The following is a 20,049-nucleotide window of genomic DNA, read 5'->3' on the forward strand; positions in this document are numbered from 1 at the left end:
AGGTTTGGATAAGTTCCTAGAGAATAAATCCATAAACTGCTATTAATAAGTAATAATAGCTTGAGATTTATTTAATGTTTGGGTACTTGCCAGGTACTTATGACTTTGATTGGCTACTGTTGGAAACAGGATACTGGGTTTGATGGACCCTTAATCTGACCCAGTATGGCATATCTTATTTTCTTAAGAACTTTTCAGGAAGGGTGAGTGAATGACTTAAAATGAATCTATTTTGATAAATTCACAGGAATTAAGTGTATGGTATGTGCTATGTTTCCTGGACTATCTGAAAGGTTTTTACTTGCCTATTCAAGCTGGAAACTTAAACATGGTAAGTTATTTATTTATTTATTAAACATAAAAAGGGGTAATTTTGAGTTTGCCCTCAAATCTTATAGGCCAGCAAGTATTTTAAACCTGCGGGCAGGGGTGGATTTACCAATAGGCAGAGTAGGCAAAGACAGGCATTATGAGTATAGAAGTACCTGCAGAGTTTGCAGATGCAGATTCCCTACAAGAAGTATGCACTAGAAGTTAAAAATAAACTCCTGTTCAAATTTTGCCAAGATAACCTGGCATCGCCCCTTTCTCCTGCTTTTCCAAATGAAAACACTTACTTCTGCAGAAAAAACTTCTGAAAATTCCCCCCCCCCTTTCAAAATGTATTGCAACAAATATGCAAACATCCAAGGAGCTACCCCTCTTCCTATATGTGTGAAAAAAAGGAAACAAAGTTTGATGATTTGAAAACAATTTTTAATGTACCATATTGATAAAAATAAACCTTTCAGTGACATTGCAAAAACTTTTGATATTGGCAGATAAACTGGGTGTCCAAGTAAGATGAACATTATAATCACAAAAGGTGAGAAGAATGTGTGCCACATATAAATAGGCTATAATAGGGACTAGCCTGTGATCTGCAGGGCCAGAGTTAATGAGAGCTAATTGTTGGACTGGCCCACATACGGGAGGTAATTTTCAAAAGGATTTACACGTGTAAAATTGGACTTCAGATGCATAAATGGGCTTTACGAAACTGCTACTTTTAAACATGTAACGCCTTTGAAAATTCATTCCAGAACTGAATTTTCAAAATATTGAACACACATCAATGGACTTTACATACGTAAATGGGCTTTTCACAATTGATATAACATATATTCTATTTTTTTGTGTGCAAATCCTTTCAATATTCACTTCATAAAGTAGGTATGGAGGAACTGATATCGTATGCAAGATATATGAAGGACAAAGCGATAAAAGAAATCTTATCTCTTGCCAGTTTGTTGAGATGCAACTTTATTAGCAATCAGATCTGGGATTTCTGAAATTGGAGGTTTTTTGTTTTTAATGTTCTTGCCAAAGGGATATCTACACTGACCTCTTCCCTGCCAAGCTCTAAACGTAAATGAGTAAATCCCGCTCAGTCAAATATTCTCCAAGAGTTTGGGAAGGGAAGCAGGGAGTAAAAATTAGTAATTATTTTATGGAAAGAAATTAGAATACTACAAATTGTAGATAAAGTTTGGTTTTATTTGCTGCTTTCTTCTTTCCTTGTATATGTTTTGCTGGCAGAAAGGAATATTCTCTAAACATTGCACTACAAATTTATTTAAAAGAACCAGTTGGCTTAGAATTAAAATATTTTAGACAGATATCAATCAGTCAACGTCAGTTAAAATGCTTTTCAATGAAAATACTTTTCAATTGTTTTTCTTTAAAAACAGAAACTTTAATCACACTGAGATGTTTAAAACCAGGTTAATTTAAAAAGTTATCAATAAACTGAACCCCTCCCTCAATTAAAATTTATCAAATTGATCCTAGCACTGCCTCCAAAAATGTATGTAATGCCCCTTTGACCGCTTAACTCGCAGGGTGTTCCTGGGTCTGGGACCAACCTGGCAGAAGCCCCCCTAAGGCAGACTATGTCAGTCCTTACCTTCTTGCTACCTGGTGCCTCCAACTGGGGAAGAAGGTGTTAGTGTGTGGGATTTCCCTCCCTTCACCCCAGGAAACAATGGGACTGTGAACAAGGCTGGCAATATCTATAAATATATCCAGGTTTATTAGACTATATAAGTATTAGGGATGTGCAATCGTTTTTGCCGAATTGGAAAATTTCAAAGAAATAGTTCAATTCGGCATGGGAGGAAGACCCGAATCCTGAGACGGATTTTCCTCGAACTTCAAATTTAGTTAATTACAATCCTCCCAACCCCCGAAAACTTGCCTAAAGTCCCTAGTGGTCCAGCAGGGGTCCCGGGAGCAATCTCCCGCTCTTGGGCCATCTGTGGCCCTTTGCCCTTATCATGTGACAGGGGCTATCGGTGCCATTGGTCAGCCCCTGTCACCTCCCAATCTGCCATTGGGGTCCTCGTTCTTCTGGGGGTTTGCTTGATCTGTCACTGGGGTCTACACCCTCCCATGGGACCACTCAATCTGCCACTGGAGTCCCCTTGCTCAAGGGGGGCCTGCTCGATCCTCTGGGGGACCTCCAAATCTACCATTGGGTCCCCTTCCTCCTGGGACCGCTTCACCTCTGGATCTGCCTCTGTCCTTCAATTCTTTTCCCTTGGTAGGAGGGTTTTCAGCTCTGCTAATCTCATGGCCAGCCATTCACTGTTACTCAGCCTGGATGGGTCACCTTCTCTCAGCCAAAACCCAGGAAAGACCATGGAAAGAGCATATGTACACACCCTTCCATCCTGCCCGGCTTTTTTTTCTTGTGTTGTCTGAGAACTGGGTACCCAAGGGTCTGATTCCCCTTGTTAGTCAGGTTGAGAATCAGTTTGCTTCCTAGGACTGGTTTTTTTTTTCAGTACATTTCTCTCATAAATCCCTCTCTCATTGAGAATTCTACAATGTAGGACTTTTCCAGTCATAGTCCTGTAATTTAGGATTTTACTATCCTTTCATTTATAGTGATATTTCACTGCAAATTACCAACATTAGTGCAGGGAGCTGTGACATGAAAATCCTATACCTGAGTCTCTGATTCATCTATTCAATTGTCATTTAAGCATCTTCACAGTAAGGGGTCTGGCAACCTTTTCAATCTCATTCTGGGTTTCCTGGGCTGGCGGCTCCTGTTACATAGCTGCACTGTCCTCTTTTTTCTCTGCTGTTCATTTAAACAGAAGCATATTCTTTACCCTCTCTCCCTTGAGGGGGGGGGGGGGGGTTTACAGTAATTTTTCTCTTGCAAAATGAAGGCTAAGATGCTTCAATTAGATAAGTACAGATATTTCTCTATTGTTAAAAATTCTCAATTTTTCTATGAGAGTCTATATTTTCTATTTTTCACTCCCTTATAGGATTCCAGTAAACTTGGAACTTCTTCAGGTAAGTATTCCTTTCTTTTGTATTTTCTTCTTAATCTCCGTTTTTCTTTCTCACTTTTAAGGTGAATTTTAAAAGCCTAGCATGTGTAAAGAAGTCAGTCTGATGCACACCAACCATATTTTAAAAAGTGCCCAACTATGTGCTTAGATATATGTAAAACCCACAGCACGCACATCTCAAAAGTTCTCAAAAAGGGGTATGGGCATGGTCTTGGCAAAGCATAGGCATTTCAGGGCCTGGCTAAGAGTTATGTGTGTAAATATTTATGTGCTTTGAGATCCCCTGCTGTTAACTTCTGCTATGGATGATGTGTAAGTTATAAAAGAAAAGGATCAACTCATTTCTGAGGGGTTTAAAGCATCTGGGGTAACTGGTAAGGTTGTGCATATATTTAAAACAAATGTGAAAAGCATGATTAATAAGGCCGATTTGTTTCATTCTTGGGGCATCTAAACAAATCGGGGGCACCCCAAATGAAACGAACCTTATTCATTGCATTTGTTTTAAATGAATGCATCAGGCTTAGGCTTAGATATAGCATGGCGCTGGCACTTCAGTCTAGACTAGAGCATAGGATGAGACCCAAAGCAGGGGCCATGGCCTAGGCCCAAGCATGATGCCAGCTGATACCAGGACCTTGGCTGAGCCCCCCCCCCAAACAAACTTACCTGATCCGTTCGGTATCTGTGAAAACAGCCAGGTAGGATCCAGAAGCCTGGGCCTAAGCCGGAGCCCATACCCAGGCCCGACATTATGGATCCCCACCTGCTTGGGCCTAGGCCTCACCAGCAGATCCCTACCTGACCGGGTAAGTGGGGGCCGAGGGAATCTTGGCCCCATCATTTTTCCAGGTGGGTAGAAGGTCTTGGGAGGCCATGTTTTGGGTTTTGGCAGAACTGAGGGTCCAGCTAGAGCTGGGGGACCCCCACAGGGGCAGCCCAGGACTTCAGGGCAGAGCAGAATCTTCTGCCTATACCAGCCACCTTCCCTGCAGGTTGAGCCCTTGGGTTCTGGTGGATGGCAGGATGCTGTGGCTGGAGTCAAGGTGCAGGCTGGAACTTGGAAACACAGGCTAGAGACAAGGAATGGATACGAAGGTAAGGCAGGGCTGAAGACTGAGGCAGTGTAAGACTGGAGACTGAGGTAGTGCAGGACTGAAGTCTGAGGCAGGGCAGGAGTGGAGTCTGAGGCAAGGGCTAGGCAAGGGCTGGATACTAAGGCAAGGGCAGGAGTAGGCCAGACAAGGACAAAACCAGACAAGCTAGACAAGGACAGGACAGAATAAAAAATGAGGAGCACAAAGGTCTGAAGGCAGCAGTTGGAAAGGGCCGTAGACCACTAACCAAAAGGCCCAGAGGCCAAAGAGAAACTAGGAAACCTGGAGGCCACAGGTTAGGCAGAAGGTCTGAGAAGGCCACAAGATTAAGGCCAGGCAGAAGACCTGAGAAGATCATAAGGCTAAGGCTAGGCAGAAGGCTTGAGAAGGCCACAAGGCTAGACAGACAGCCTGAGAAGGCCACAGAGCTAGGCAAGACAGAGCTTGAAGGCCTGGAGCCCAAAAAGCAATATAAGGTAGAACAGGGCCAAGCAGGGAGCTGAGTAGATTCGATGGCAAGGCATTGATTATTACAAAAGGAAGGGTTAAATAGGCTAAGCTCTATTGAGTCAAGATCCCATGAAGACTATGGCTGCAGTGAGAGTATGTATAGCTCAATGTGGAACTCTGGTGGCAGGGAGGCTGCATAACAAGCAAGAACCTAATAGTATCCCCCCTAAGTTCCCTTCCCCCTGGGTCCCACTGGGAAGGAGGATCTAGGGCATTGGGGTTATAGTCAGGGTAGAACAGGACACTAGGAGTCATAGGAAACAGAGTCTAAATGAAAGTCTTTGAAAGTCCATTAAGAAGACCTGGGATTGGGTTGTCATAGTTTGGGGTTTTTTTGGAGCAAAGTTGGTGGACTAAAGTTTCTCAGAGGCAAAGCTGTAGAAGTGGGACTGACTGACTGGGGCTCCTCCTGGAGTGGCAGGGCTGGCATGACTGACTGGAGTGACTCCCAGAGTGGCACGGCTGGACTGGGGCTCTTCTTGGAGTGGCATAGCCGGACTGGTGCTCTTCTTGGAGTGGCATAGCCGGACTGGATTCCTCCTGGAGCAACAGAGCTTGACTGAGCTCCTCCTGGAACGGCATGACTGCGTCCACTACGGTAGCACTTACATCCTAGACCAGATTGCTCAGAGCAGGATTTGGAACAAAAATAAAGACTGGGACATGGTTAGAGTTCTCTTTGGGAAATAAAGGCAGGCTCTGTGTGCTAAATACCAGATCCTTCCCAGGTAAAGGTTTCCTTGCAGGAGAGCAAGGAAGAAGAGCTGGGGTGTTCTGTATCACTGGATTCTGTTTTAGGATAAAGTCTGTTTTAAAATTAGGCTCTGAACTGGTAATTATTCTGGCTGGCTGAGGCACTACTATAGGAACAAAGCTGAGCGTAACCTGCACTACTGAAGTAATCTTTAGCACATCATCCACATGAAGAGACTTAATTAAAGCAATCTCAATCTCAACTTCCCTTAAACACAGAGTTTATATGTTCGCCAACATAGTAGGCTCTCCCGTCTATCAGCCCTCATCTGCCTTATTCTTAATCATATGGCATCTTCATAAGTGTTCAGCAAACACAATATTTGTTAAATTATTTTTTAGTGCAGTTAAAAACTTTTCTTAGCATTTATCTGCAGTTAGCTGGGAGTGCCAGTTATGATGGTGAACATATAAACTCTGTATGTCAGGGAAGTTGAGACTGAGGGGGTCATTTTTCAAAATGCGGTAAGGTGTTTTTGCATGCGTTAAGGGCTTATTGCATGCGAAAAGCCCCGTTTTCGCATGCGATAGGCCTTTAACGCATGCGAAAACGTGTTTACCGCATGCGATCGCACCATATCGTATGGTGCGATGCAAATTCCAAAAATGGGAGGAGTAGGGGCAGGCTCCCTGCGAAGAGTATCGCACAGCCATAACGCAGATTTGTAGCTACTCCTTTTTCAAATGCGTTAGCAGCCGTGACCATGCGGAAAGGGTTTATCTCCATTTGCGATGTGTCCCGTACGCCTTATTTCAGAGGATATGGAGAGAGAGAGAGAGAGAGAGAGAGAGAGAGAGAGAGAGAGAGAGAGAGAGAGAGAGAGAGAGAGAGAGAGAGAGAGAGGAGAGAGGAGAGAGAGAGAGACTGGCCATAATAGCATGTCCCATACATAGGTATTTGTATCCCTAGGACAGGCCCACCTAGTAACTCGAGGTGGGGATTAGGTAAGAGTGTAGGGGGTTAGGGGCCGCTTTCACATTGTACATGAGACGTACGAACAGAACAGTGGTCTCTTGTGAAGATTAGCTGGCCTTCGGAGTGAGGAAACTCACTCCAAGCTGAGATTTGGGCAAGGGTCTCTCAACCTAGCTTGATGTTACCCAGGTAGAGAGTCCATCAAGCTAGGTTGAGAGACCCTTGCCCGCCGTGAGCAGTCCCGAAAAACGCAGCGGTGTAGGCAGGCCCATGCTGCGAGCAGTCCCGGGGAGGGCAGGAGAGCGGTGCAAGAAGTGAGTACTCATGGTCGCAGCTGTCTGTGACCGACAGGCATAACAGCACCCCCACCTCTTAAGGCTCCTCCCCGGGGGTTTGGGTTTGTGAAGATGGTTGGCATGGAACTGTCAAAGAAGATGCTTTTCTAGGATATTAGCCATCGGTTCCCAGCTGTTCTGCTCAGGACCAAAACCTTCCCAAGACAAGGTATTCACATTTCCTTCCATGCTTCCGGATGTCCAAGACCTCCCGAACTTGGTACGTGACTTCAGCCTCAGAAGACATCGGAATAGGGTCAGGCGGTTTCTTGGAGAATCTGGAGAGAATTAGAGGCTTAAGTAGAGAAACGTGAAAGGCATTGTGGATCTTGAGTGACGATGGTAATTGTAGCTGATAGGTAACAGAACCCAGACGACGTAACACTGGAAAGGGTCCAATGTATCTTGGAGCAAAATGGGCAGCTTAAGGCGAATAAATTCAAAACCTTATCTCCAGGTTGAAACTGGGGTGCGGCACAGTGATGGGCGTTGAAAGCCCTTTTTGATCCCTGAGCGGCCTTTTCGAGCAGCTGTTGGGTATTTTGCCACAGTTGATGTAGTTCTTGGGCAGTTGCCTGTACTGCCAGGGAGGAGACTGACAGTGGGAGTGGAAGCGGTGGCAAAGATTGGCATCCGTAGACCAGCTGGAAAGGCGATGAACCCTTGGAGGAGGACACGTGGGAATTCAGTGTGAACTCCGTCCAAGGTTGGCCCAGTGAGCCGTAAGAAAAAACCGTAAGAAAAAATAGAGTCTGATCTTCATTAAGGACAGTTTCCTGCCGCAACAGGGTCCTGTGTGCCAGAAGTCAAAGAGGTGAGCTCACCAGGAGCCTCCACAGATTCTCATACTATGGTCTCTTGGGCCAGTCTGGAGCTACCAAGAGCACTATCCCTCTGTGGTGCTTGATCCTTCAAACCAATCTGCCCAATCTGGTCCACCTCCCCATGCCCATCGGGGCCAGGGGAGGTGGACCAGGAACCAGCCTCTCGCGAGGCCCCCCCGAGGTGAGCAGAAGTAGAAACCCCCCCCCAGAAAAAAAGAGCGGCGAATTTAAAAAAACAAACCGGACGCCAGAATCGGAAGGGCACCGCTAAGCCCTCCCCGGAAGCCCTGACGCCTCCCCAGAGCCCTTTAAAAAGGCTGATACGGCCTCAGGCGTCGCGCACCTGGCGTCGCACGCCTAAGGAGCACAACAAAGGGGCCTGCCCCTTTGTGCGCCCCTTCGTGCGCACCAACACATAGAACGAGAAGCTACCCGTGCTATCTGATGTCAATCCACCCTCTCCATTAATCCTACTGCCCTAATTCAGTTCTCCTGAAGCATTCTCTCAGCCTCTCCAACAACCAGCATTCTTCCAGCCACTCCAGCATCCAGCATTCTTCCAGTCACTCCAGCATCCAGCATTCGTCCAGCCTCCACAACAACCAGCATTCTTCCAGCCACTCCAGCATCCAGCATTCGTCCAACCTCTACAACAACCAACATTCTTCCAGCTACTTCAACATCCAAGTCAGCCACGACCATCTCCGCAAGCATTCACCCCAGCACTCAACATCTCCTCCACCCGGCATCCTCACACCACTCATCTCTTCTAGCAGCTTTAACTCTCTCCTTAATCACCATCACTTCCTCCAAAAAATCATCCATCCAGCCTCTCCAGCAGCCTTCCAGCCTCTCCAGCAATCATCCAGCCTCACCAGTTAATCAACATGATGCAAACCTTCCCTATACCTATCATCCCGCACTCATCCCTCAGAGTTAATTCACCCTTTCCCAAGATACAACGTTCTAAGAGATCCCTGATCCCCATTATGATCTCCCCTCTAACCCAATTCCTAGGCCTATCCTTAATCACTCTAACCCTCCTCAACGCCCAATCTTTGTCAAAAAAATCTCACTTGCTCAACGACTACCTACTGGACACTCAACCGGACCTGTGCACTATCACTGAAACATGGTTGAAAAATACGGACACACCCCTAATCAACCAGTTACCGACACAACTATACGACTTTTTCTCCATCCCCAGAGCTAAAAAAAGAGGGGGAGGATTACTGCTAGCTGCAAAAAAAGAACTAAGACTCACCCAGCATGCAATTAAAACTTCATCTAAACTTGAAATCGGGCTATTCAAATCCACTCAACTCCAAATCTGCCTCATCTACGCCCCGCCTGGGCTCCTAGATTCCGACCCATCGCCTCTCATAAAACTTGTAGCCAAACACATCAATACCAACTCACCAGCGATCCTGCTTGGAGACTTCAACATTCATGTAGACTCCCCATCTCCCTCAGCCAACTGCGAAGCCCTCCTCTCATCCTTCATGGCCATGGGCTTCAAACAAATTATTAACAAACCCACGCACAAAGCAGGACACACGCTAGATTTAATATTTATGAATGATCCGATCATGACCACTTCTCTTCCCACCTGCACCCCCATCCCTTGGTCAGATCACTCAATTATTGAAACTGACATATCCATAAAAAAAAAAAACCCACTACCAACATCACCAAATCCACGATCCAATTTAGAAAAACATGCTCCATGGAAGTTCTCAGCAACACGCTCACCAAGGAACTAACTAACCTAGACCTCACAAATGCGGACACTGCCATGAACTCCTGGCTAACCACCACCCAGTCAGCAGCCGATAAAATATGCCCCTGGACATCCAAAAACATCAATCCTGCCTGTACTAAAAAAAAACCCTGGTTCTCATCAGAACTAAGAACACTTAAACAAAACCTCCAACATAAAGAACAACAATGGCGGAAGAATCCCACCAACACTGCACGGGCCTCCTACAAAACCACGATGAGCTACTATAGGGCCACTATTCTTCGTACCAAAAGAGACTTCTACGCCAAAAAAATTCACGGCTTCCTATACGACCCAAAAACACTCTTCTCATATGTTGCCACACTCACCACACCTATTCCTCCAATCATCCCGGAAGAAGAAGCACAAAACAAATCCACCGAGCTGGCACTCTTCTTCGACAACAAAATAAAAAATCTCCTTATCCCGCTAACATCTTCTAACCCCATTCCTAACCCCACTCATAACTCCCAGCCTCCACCTGACCAAAACTACGCCCCACCGACACTCAAACGGTCTCTAGAATCTTTTGATACTACATCATCACTGGAAATAGAATCTATCATCAAGAAAATGAAGCCTTCATCGCACCCAATAGACCAAATCCCGACCAAACTCCTTCTCACAATTCCTAGCATCATCGCCAAACCTTTGGCCGACATCATAAACTGTTCCCTCACAAACGGAACAGTCCCGGACGCTTTAAAAACAGCCTCGCTGAAACCATTACTAAAAAAACCTAACCTGGACCCATCCAACCCCACAAATTTTCGCCCTATCGCTAACCTACCTTTCATAGCCAAGCTAATGGAAAAACTGGTCAATACTAGACTCAGAGACTACCTCGAATCCCACGACATTCTATTTCCATCGCAATTCGGCTTCAGGAAACACAGAAATACAGAAGCTCTTCTACTCTCTTTAACCGACAACATCCTGCTGGGTCTCGACAAAGGTCAATCATACCTACTAGCTCTGCTAGACATATCTGCAGCGTTCGACATGGTTAACCACACAATCCTAATCAACCGTCTGATGGAAATAGGCATCTCAGGTGTGGCACTCCTCTGGTTAAAATCCTTTCTAAGCGACAGATACTATAAAGTAAAAATAATCAACAAAGGGTCTCACCCTGTAGCTGCCAAACAAGGAGTTCCCCAGGGTTCCTCGCTCTCTCCGACCCTATTCAACATATATCTTCTCCCCCTATGCCAACTCCTTAATAACCTCAACCTCACATACTTCATCTATGCGGACGACGTGCAGATCCTTATCCCCATCAAAGAACCAGTCTCCGACACACTATACTACTGGAATAGTTGCCTCCACGCCATCAACCACCTTCTCACAAGCCTCTGCCTCGTTCTCAATACGTCCAAGACCGAACTGCTAGTCATTTCCCCTAATGATAATAACCCGCTAGCCATCAATACTAACACACCTCTAGTAAATCAAGTGAGAGACCTTGGGGCCTACCTAGACTCTAGAATGAACTTTAAAAAATTCATCAACAACACCAGCAGAGATGGCTTTTACAAACTACAGGTATTAAAACAGTTAAGACCTCTCCTACACTTCCACGACTACCGTTCGGTCCTTCAAGCCATACTATTCTCAAAGATTGATTATTGTAATGCGCTTGGTCTCCCGGCCTCTTCCACCAAACCTCTTCAAATGCTGCAAAACGCTGCAGCCAGGATCCTCTCAAACTCCCGCCGCATGGACCACATCACCCCGATTCTAAAAATCCTTCACTGGCTTCCCATTCGCTACAGAATTCTCTTCAAGATTCTTACTATTATCCACAAAACCTTATTTCAGGAATCCTCGCTTCAACTTACCATACCCCTCAAACCACACTCCTCTGCAAGACCCACCAGAGCTGCATACAGAGACTCTCTCCAAGTTCCCCCCAAAAAATCCATTCTGCACAACACTATTGAAAAACGAGCACTATCAACTGCTGGGCCGCATCACTGGAACTCTCTTCCGCTAGATCTCCGCCAGGAACATTGCCATATCACTTTCAGAAAAAAATTAAAAACTTGGCTGTTCGCCCAAGCTTACCCCTGAAGAAGCCTCAGGATCACCCACACAGTCTCATACCCCTCGGTTGTGTCCCTTTCCGCAACTCAAAGGAGCTGATTGCTCGTCTTATTGCACTTTGATAAAACGTGCTTAATCTTATACACAATGTAAATTCGTATATAATTCAAATACTGCACTTTGTATATAATTCCTACCTTTTTTTTTAGCACTTTCTCCTGCTTATATACCCTCTTCTTCTCTCCAGTTAGAAATTGTTTACCCTATCTTTTTTCTAACAAGCCTAGTTCCACATTCCCTGTTATAATGTAACTTTTGCTTTCACTGTTAACTGGTTCCCCCTAGTTTATTGTAAACCGGTACGATAAGACCTGGTCTTGAGCATCGGTATATTAAAAGAATTTAAATAAATAAATAAATATGGGCCAATGAGGAAAGGCATACAGTAACTTCCAGCCACTCCTGCACTAGGGCATTGATCATCAATGACTTCGGATTTCTCCTGCAGCTGAAGAATCGTGGAACTTTTGCATTGCGCGGTCACCAGGAGGTCTAGGAACAGAAGACCCTAGCGATCCAGAATCAGCTGAATCACCTCGTCTGACAACACTTCACTGGTATCAGGTACTCGCTCCTCAAGGCCTTGCTCTCTGCTCTGGTGCCAGACCTCTCATCTAGTGGAATCTCTGTTACTGTTAAGTTGAGTACAACGCTACTGAGTCTCTCTGCTCTAAGGGATCAGGTACTCGCTCCTCGAGGGCCTGCTCTCCCTGTCTCGGAGCTTCTCCTATTTCTGCATTGGGACTCTGAATGTTAATAATATTGTGTGCTCATAACTCTCAGTCTCTTTCCACTACAGCACTGCCTTGCAGAGGATCCGCTGTTCCAGCGTTCTGTGTAAGACGCGCCCTGCCAGGCTCTACAACCACTGCCACCTTTGGTGGTTACTTAAACTGTCTAATAAAAGATTCAAATCTGTATTTGTCTGTCCGGAGTCTAGCCTGACACCGTGGTACTCACGGGACTGCCCCCCGTGGGAGTGGTCAGCTGCCACAGTGTCCAAGGATCCACCCAAACACCATTAACCATAACACCAGCTGAGCTCTCGCAACAGGGAAATCATCTTGCGAGTCACCAGGCAGCTCTCTTCCAGTGACATGGTGCAAATCAGTCAGTTATCCAAATATGGGTGTACTAGGGTTCCATCCCTTCTCAACTCTGCCGCAACAACTACCATTACCTTGGAAAAGGTTCAGGGAGCGGTGGCCAGATGAAAGAGCAGCACCCGAAACTAAAAGTGGTGTCCCAGAACTGTTAACCACAGGCAGCGTTGGTGTTCTAGTCAGATGGGAATGTGGAGTTACGTCTTGGACAGATACAGAGAGGTCAGAAATCCCCTCGACTGCACAACCATTATCACAGAGTGCAAAATTTCCATGCAAAAATGCTTTACTCGCAGAGAACTGTTGACGTTTTTGAGGTCCAGGATGGGACGAAAAGAGCCCTCCTCCTTTGGCACAATGAAATAAATGGAATATCACTCCAAATTTCCTTGAGACTTGGGCACTGGGACCACAGCCCTTGGACTGAGCCTTGCCAATGTACCCTCCACTGCCTGCATCTTCTGCGGGGAGTGGCAGGGAGACTCCATAAAAACGTCCCAAGGAACATTGCGGAACTCCATTGCATATCCTACTCGAATCACCTCCAGGACCCACTGATCCAATGTGATTTCGACGCACTTCTAATAAGAGATAGAGAGGCATCCCCCTATCTCCTGTTCATGGGGGTGGGTCAGCAAACCTTCATTGGAGGCTCGGGAGGTTCTACTACCTGAGCCTGCACCTCTTCTGGGTGTTGGGGATAAAAGGACTGAGATCTACTGAAGGTTCAAGTCCCCTGAAAGATTGCTCTTATATAGGGTCAAAAGCGCTTGGATCCACTAGCACAACCTCTCATGTTAAAGGAGCACTGTGCCTGCTTCTTATCCTCCAGCAAACAAGGAATTGGAGATTTGCCCCACTCACTAGCCAGTTTCTCCAACTCGCTACAAACAAAAGCGAGCTGTTAAAGGGCAACTTGGTGAGGCTAGCCTTGGAGGTCGCATTGGCCAACCAATATCCCAATCATAACTGATGCCTGGCTGCTACTATCAAAGCCACCCCACTGGCTAAAGTGCAGACCAGATTTCAGCCCACATCTCCCAAGGTTGCAGCAGGTGATTCCATAACTGCCCTGGAATTTACCCCATGGTCATCAGCCTCCTGGGAGAGAAGCAAACAAGAGCGAGCCACCAAAGAATAACAAGAAGTGATATGCAAGGACATTGCCACTGCTTCAAATGCTTGCTGAAGGATAATCTCAATCTTTTTATCATGAGCATCTTTCAAGGCTGCTCCACCTTCCACGGGAATAGTGGTTCACATACATGTGCATCTACCTTCAGAAAACATAAGTGCTCTCTTAGCACTGGATCCAGAGGGCACAGGCCTTCCAAAACGCGAACCTCTTTGAAATTAGCCTCTGGGGCACCCCACTCAAGAGCAATCAATTCTTTGGTTCAGACACTGAATCTGCCCCAGGAACTCCAAGCATTTTCAAGGTCTAGGAAATCAGAGCTGGCAAAACATCTCTATGAAAGAATTGTAACAAAGTTCTATACAGTTCTAATCCGGGGGGGAATTTCACCATCCTCAAGAGAGACAGGATCAGCATCATCATCATCCGTGCCATCTGGATCTCAATCAAGAGGTTCCGCTGCCATCTAGGAGTACTCCGGCGCTTAACAGAAGGTTCAGGCAAGGTTCCTACCTGTGCCTCTGCTGTGGGAGCATTGGACAGGGCTGCAGACTGCGCTTGAAGAAAGGATTGCAACCCCTGGACAAAAAATTCTACCCATGAAAAAGTAGAAGTATCCAGACCAGAAAGTACCTGAGGAGTACTCACTGAACTACCTTCCCTTGCTGAGGAACCAGTTAGGGGAGTTCCAAAATCAGGCGCCTGACCTGAGTTGCTTTTACCCAAACCACATCCGGCTGGGAAGAACCAGGCCTAGTGAAATCAGAGGACGACAAGTCTCCCTGAGTCTCCAATCAGCGTTGGCACAAATTAGCTGGCACTCCTGGCTGAGAGCCCGAATATGACAAGCAGTGCAAGGAAAAGGATGCTAAGCCTTCTGAGGCACAGGCGCTATTATGACCGACAGTGCGCTGAGTAGCGGCTGGAGGCATGCATCTAGCTGTTTCTTTTTTTTTTTTTTCAAATGCGTGCTCAACCTAGGCACACAAAATTATGCGTCACACCCCTAGGCGCCTACTTAAGTGCTCAAAAATAAGCGTCACAAAAAACAAGTTGTGCATAGAGGTAAGCGTGTGGCTACTATGGTGGCGCTTAACGTGACTGCACAGACTACAAGGCCTGACTGTGCATCCAAACACTGGACACACAGCTAGACACACATGCTGGACAGATAATCCTGTAGAGCAATGGGTCTCAAACGGTGTGTCACCACACTTCCCGGTCCCCCGCTGACCCAGCTGCTCTCCCTACCCGCGCAAAATAGGTCCTCCGCCCAGGCTTAAAATGCTGATAGCCCGGGCGGAACGCGGCAGGACAGCTGGAGTTAGCGGCATCGGCATGACCTCTTCTTCCCGCCACCCCCCCTGCGGCCCGGAAGAGGAAGTGGTGAGCAGCGGGTGCGTGCGCAGGAAGAAGAGACCATGCTAGTGCAGGTAGTGTTGGCCCAAAGAACAGAAGAGAGGCCCAGCCTGAGGAATGAGCAGCGCGGGCCAGAGAAAAACGAAGATCAACGTCAACCCCTGCGGCCGATGGGACTCCTTCGCGAGGCCTGAAAGTGAAGGAGGTTGCTGCTACCTTTAGGGTTGGAATTGGAGGAGGCTGCTGCTGTCACTAGTTCGGGGGTGGGGGGGGGGGGTGTGGTGAGTGAATGAGCAAGCATATGTATTTGAGGTGCTGTGTTTGTGTGTGAGTGAGACAGCATGTATGTGAATGATTGAGGCCTGTATATGTGAAAGAGAGTATGTGTATGATTGAGAGCCTGTGTGTGAGAGATGGCATGACTGAGAACCTGTATGTATAAGTTTGTGGTTGAAAACCTGTTTGTGTGAAAGAGTATGCATGTGTGATTGAGATCCTTTGTGTGTGAGAGAGATCATGTGTATGTATGATTAAGAGCCTGTGTGTATAAGTAAAAGAGAGACCTTGTGTGTCTGTGTGTGATTGAGAGCTGGGTTAGGTGAGGGAGCATGTGAGTATGTGATTGAGAGCCTGTGTGTAAATGAAAGAGAGGGCATGTGTGTAAGCATGTGAATGAGAGTCTGTGTGTGAGAGAAAAAGACAGCATGTATGTGTGTGATTGAAAGCCTATGTGTGTGTGTAAGCGTGAAAAGATAAGACTGCATGTGTGTAAATGTGTAATTAAGAGCCTATATAAGTGAGAGAGAAAAAGCATGTGTATATGTGAGTGATTGAGAGCCAGTGTGAGAGAGGAGAAAGTTGCAAGCAAACCATCCCTCCTCCTGCTAATTCAAAACAATTTCAGAGCACCTGGATATCAAACGTTCCCAGGTATGCAGTGCAAAACATTTTTTTATATCCTTATTATTTTTAATTATTGGGCCTTTGTGTCTGCTATTTTGAAATATTTTATTGGTATCTAGAAAATTTTGATATGAGTTTTTAATTATTGGATATTCCATTCATCAGCTGTTTTGAAATAATCTGTTCTTTTTGTTAGTATGGTTTTACTGCTATAGATTTTATATTTCTTGATTTGTTTTAGAAGGACTGGTGATGTTTCTCTTTTTCCTTTATTACACTGCATACAGAGACCCTGGCTTGTTGAGGTTCCCAATTCAGTTTTTGTCTGCATGCTTCTAGTTATGCGTTTTGGTCTCTTTATTCTTTATTAGGCGAGGGTCAGCACATGTGATTCAGGTGAGGTTTTCTGCTGGCATGTATTTTCTGTGTAGGGCTCTATAGTAGCCTGGTTTATTCCATTTTCCTAAGAGGTGTATTAATATCTTAAGGCCTGGTGTAATATTTTCAGTGTTGCCTTTTCTTAAGTAAGGTGTTTACTGTTTGAGTACTGGAAATTGGTGCTGTTTTGGTGTGGGATGTTTACTATGTATGCAATTTCTGTGCAGACAGTATATGTATCTTTCCCTTCTGTCATTCGTAACAATAAAAATAATACTGGGCCTATCTCGATCGAATGTCGGTATATAAAAACAGTTAAATAAATAAAAATAAAATATTTCCACCGAGAATTGTAAAGAGCAGTGTGTCACACACGTGAGTGTAGTCTGTCAGGTGTATCATGATGGGAAAAAAGTTGAGAACTGCTCTAGACTGATCTGTGGTATTCCAGGAATGAAAATTAGCATATAAGAACCATTTTTCCTTTTCAGATCAGTCCAGTCACGTGGGATGTACCCAAGCTCCCCTACACTGCGTGGTATCCCGAAAGACCCGCTCGTTACACACTCTCACCAAAAGTGGCATCCTCCGTCATGCGAACATCCAACTGGTAATGCCTGGTGAAAGTGTAAAATGAAGACCATGTCGCAGGCCTACAGATTTGAGGCAACAATGACACTCCACCCAGGAGGCTGCTTATGTCCTGGTAGAATATATTCGCAACCCCTTCGGAACCTTTCGACATCTACACAGATAGGCTGAAAAATAGTCTCCTTCAACCAACGAGCAATCATGGCTTTAGATGCTTTACTTCTCTTCTTTGCCCCAGCACTAACTGCTCTTGCAGCCAAAAAAAGCCACCCAATCAGACCTCCACTCATGCCTGACTTAATCTTTTAAGAAAAAAAAAAGGCACAGTGCTTAAAAAAAAACCCAACAATCTAACAAAAGTTTAATATGTTCCTGTTCTTCTGCTTGGCTGGCAGTGAGGGGGAGAAGATCTAGGAGGGAAAGAAGGAGCCAGATCCCCTGGCTTTCAGTACTTCCAAATGCTGCAGGCTGAGATAGGCCAGGGATGGCCCACGAAGATGCCCTACAACTCAGGGTGTACTGCAATGCAATTTTCTGTTTCTCAATTTATTTTATTATTTTTAATCTCTCTCAGATTGAAGAGGTTCAATTTCGGGACCCCCCCTGAAGTACGAAAGAGCAACTGAACATCCTCCGACTAATCATGCCAGCAGTGAAACGCACAGCCATCTTGAACATACTAATATTTGCAACGCAAATGATACGTAATGCGTAGTGACGCAGTAACGCACTAATTTTTAGCGTAACGTAACGTAACTCCATTTTGGAATAATACTTTGTATTGTATTAATACGAATGACAATGTAAAATGTCTAACACGTCAATTAAATGACGAAACAATAGTCTGATCTTAAGCTACACCTACTAGTGGACCACGCTAGCTAATGCTTGTTCAGCAATTTGTGAAATGTTTGTTCAGCAAAAACCAGAACGCATGTGTGAAAGATAAGAGTTGTAAAGGGCATAAAAGTTTGCTCCGAAGGGGGCGTGGCATGCAGTTGTACTGAGCCTTTGTCTTAGCTGCATCTTGCTGGCAATAAAAGTCTATCTTTACGGATCAGTTGTCTGGACCTCCTTACTGACTAAAAAGAGACGGTTACATTTGGCGAGCCAGCCAGGAGGTACCGGGGACGCTATTTTAGCCCCCCAGTGGGTCCGGTAGTTTGGTGGCGGAGCGATCCCCCAGACGCACCTGGTGAGTGGCCACCGCTGAGTTCAGCGATCAGGTTTCTGAGGGGACCGTTCCACAGAAATTCTTCTGAGACCTCTGGGCTGGTGATCTGGGAAGAAGGCTTTCGTGACGATCGGAAGAACCCTGCAGGCGAGTATTATGGGAATGATGGGAAAAGTGAAGAATAGCTAAAGAGTAGCAAATAACCGGTCCATCCGTGAGGGGACCGAGGGGGCCTTGATCACACCCCAAGCGGTGGTTTGGTAGGAATTGCATTCCGAAAGCCACGCGCATAAAAAGAGGAAAAAAGAAGTAACGCGTACGATAGTGGGAATAGGTTTCTTGTTGTGTGAAAGAGAGTGAATGGCCTCGCAGTTCTAGACCGGGCGACCGCGTTCTAGTCGGGGCAATTGTGACCCTTTTGTGTCTGACGGGTACGGACCCCTTACCTATCCGTCTTCCCTTCCCTCCTTTGTCTGTGAATTCTATCCTAATGGGAGGGGGCTATTCAACTCCACTAAAAGTTATGACGGAACACTATAGTGAAGTGTTCGATAAACGTAAATGTACGAAGCCCGGAATGGTTCAGCGATGCACCCATAGGTGGCCCGGTTTGTGTGTAAATTGGCCTCCGGAAGGAACTTTCAATTTCCAAACGGCCACAAGGGTCCTGAAAATAGTTGAGAAAGAAGAGAATCCGGGTTGCCCTGAGGATAAGCCATACATAACTGCTTGGATTGCAGTTATCGAGAATCCTCCGAAGTGGGCAAAGAAGTTAGTGGAGGGAGCCGCCCTCGTAATGGTGGCGCAAGTAAACAAAATGGGAGACCGGAAGTCCTCAAACCGGAAAAGAAAGGGAAGGGCGGCCATCTTAGGAATAAAGGACCATGCGTCATCTGCGGCGGCCATGTTTGTAGTGCAAGGGAACTCACGGACTCAAGAAAAAAAAATTAAACCCCTGCCGCCTGCAGTACTGCCTGACGCAGAAGATCTTCTGCCGCCACCCTATGCCCCTAGCTGCCCTCAATCGTATAATGCGCCACCAGATCCCCCAGCTCCCGCCGCTGCCCAAGTTGATCATGAAATAATGCCGATTCCCGAAGTACGGCTTGAAGCGGAAGCAGCGGCGGCAAAAGTTGAAGACGGCGGCGAGTCGTCCGTGTCCGGCGGCACTCGCAGTAAAACCCAAGCCGCAAGTTTGCAACTACCAATTAGAGAAACAACCACCGTAGTTCCCGTGGTCCCTACTGAAGAAAACGAGTATAATACTACGCAAACTATAAAGTTGTTTACTTACATACCTTTCACTTCCAGCGATCTTTTTAACTGGAAACAGCTCGGTCCCTCTTACGCTGATAATCCAGATCAGATGCTAGATTTTTTACGAGGAATTTTTGCAGCCCATAACCCCAACTGGGCTGACATTCGGCATCTCGCCTCCATCCTTTTTACCACCGAAGAACGCCGACAAATACAATTAAACATGGAAGAAGCAGCTCGGCTGGGAGCCGGGTCAGACGGTAATCCAGATGAAGTAGTGAGAGAGCATGCCCCTGTCGCCGATCCCAACTGGGATTTCCAGACGGCTGCAGGGCGAGCCCGCATTGCTGCATACCAAGTCGCCTTTCTCGGAGCTTTAAAGAAAGGAAAGCAGAAAGTCATGAACATGGGAAAGATCCACGACGTGGTGCAAGGAAAAGACGAGACTCCTGGAATCTTTTTGGAGAGATTGATGGATGCG

The 20,049-nt window shown here is 46.0% G+C and overlaps 1 long non-coding RNA gene across 1 annotated transcript; it reads left to right on the forward strand.

The window, feature by feature from the left end:
• The first annotated feature begins 246 nt into the window (after positions 1-246).
• LOC115080587 lies at positions 247-17,685 on the forward strand. The gene is made up of 3 exons (XR_003853602.1): positions 247-331; positions 3,321-3,348; positions 17,038-17,685. It is a non-coding gene; the product is annotated as an uncharacterized LOC115080587 (long non-coding RNA).
• Positions 17,686-20,049: the final 2,364 nt, after the last annotated feature.

The sequence above is a fragment of the Rhinatrema bivittatum genome, chromosome 1, assembly GCF_901001135.1.
Source record: "Rhinatrema bivittatum chromosome 1, aRhiBiv1.1, whole genome shotgun sequence".
NCBI classification, from domain to species: domain Eukaryota; kingdom Metazoa; phylum Chordata; class Amphibia; order Gymnophiona; family Rhinatrematidae; genus Rhinatrema; species Rhinatrema bivittatum.